Source organism: Microcaecilia unicolor, chromosome 3, assembly GCF_901765095.1.
Source record: "Microcaecilia unicolor chromosome 3, aMicUni1.1, whole genome shotgun sequence".
NCBI classification, from domain to species: Eukaryota; Metazoa; Chordata; class Amphibia; order Gymnophiona; family Siphonopidae; genus Microcaecilia; species Microcaecilia unicolor.
In genome coordinates, this window is record NC_044033.1 from 463,117,800 (window position 1) to 463,119,757 (window position 1,958).

A 1,958-nucleotide genomic window follows, 5' to 3' on the forward strand; every position below is an offset into this window, starting at 1 on the left:
AGTATACTACAGAGTAGCTCGAAAACTATTTGACACAACATATATTTATGGATTTTGTGAATTTATCACTATTATATTGTGTTCTATATAACACTGCACATTTGCGTTTTTAACATTTACCCATAGTTCTGGCTCCTGAAGATACCTTTTAGCAAAACATGGTATCGTGTTGAGCCTGGAGAGACTGGACGCAAGCTGCATGATTTGAGCACTGGTCTGTTTTGAGCTCAGGAATGAGTTCCTCTGTTGAGTCGCTGTGTTTATAACGTGTCTGGATGGACCCTTTTAATAACACTTGGACTGTGTGAGATTTTTCACATCTGTTTGAGGCTGCAAGTGTTGTACCTGTTGCGAAGATCATCATTTTTTGAGAGAACATTTGGAATTGGATTTGTACTTGCTGCATGTGTGCAGTGAAGAATTTGACTGGGATTTTTTGATTGGTGCTATTAAATACTCCAGAGGGAGGTCAGCTGTGGCTGAATATTGGGGGGTTTGAAGGATTGTGTTTGTGTTCTTATATTTATTAAGTTTAATAAATATTTAATTTGTATTAGGTGTAACTGTAAGGTGATAGAAGTTTAGGGATGCATATTCATTGGGGGAAATCCTGAAAACCCAACGTAGTGAGAGCTAAGTTGGACACCCCTGGTATAGGAGAAAGGAGGGCGATCTGAGGCACACCACACACAGTTTTCCATTTGACTGCGTGAGCTTCCTCCTTTTTTACTGTATAATAGTGGTTGGAAAGAAAGTCATGAAGCCAATTTAATACCTTTCTCCCTGTATGCCCAACTGATCTAATATTTCTAACATTAGGAAATGATCAACTAGGTCTAAAGCACAAGACAAATGAAACTGAATAATAATTGTACATTGACCCTTACGCAACAAGCTTTTTCCATGAGTCACCAGAGTCCCTGTTAGTGTTTCTGTGTACTGATTCTTCCTGAAACCTGACTGTGAAATGTGAAGAATGTAGTGTTGTGCCAAATAGTTCTTGAGCTACCCTGTAACATACCCCTCCATTATTTTTGTAAACAATGGGATAGAAGCCACAGGATGATAATTACTGACCTCAGCCAGACTAACTTTAGAATTTTTAGGAACAGGACTAAGGACAATATCCCCAACTAATGTTGGAAAAATACTACATTCAAAATGTGAGTTTAACCAAGTGGTTAGCAGATGAAGAAAATGTGGAGACACCAGACTGATCAAATAAGATAGATGTTTGTAAAATACAAAAAAAAATTAGCATACTTTAACAGTAATCTCTTTGTATCATTAACATTCATTTTATTGAATTGGGATCAGCTGCAATATCCAAAGTAACATGGTTTCACCAGTAGTAGATCATGCCAAACAAAGGTTATTAAATTCTCTGATTGATTGACTTGAGATCTAGGTCAAGGGCATATGCTGGATGTGGATAATGGATAATGTTCCCCATACGAGGCTCATAAATAAGTTGAGCAGGTTAGGGATGGGACCTAAGGTGCTGAACTAGATTAGAAATTAGTTGATGGACAGACAAGAGGGTAGAATTAATTTGAATTCAATCAAACAAAAGAAAGTTAACAATGGTATATCTCAAGGATTGATCCTGGGACTGATTCTGTTCAATCTCTTTGCAAGAAATTTTGCCAAACGATTAAAAGAAAAAATTATTCAAAAAAATACCCAACATTTTGTTAAAATAATTAAGAGTAATAATCTGTTTAAACATTTAGCCTAAAAACAATACTAACATAATTAATTACCTGTATCTATGAATGATGGCATTAAATAATCTTCCATCTCGCCAGCAGGTTGTAAAGTTTTCACAGCGTACTCCTGCATAACCCTCCGTTGTCTGCTGTGTCCATAGGAGCAATTTCTCTTTAGCGGACATATCCTCTGACTCTCCAGTAACATGAATGTCAGATATCTGGAACACAAAAAACATACAAAAAACT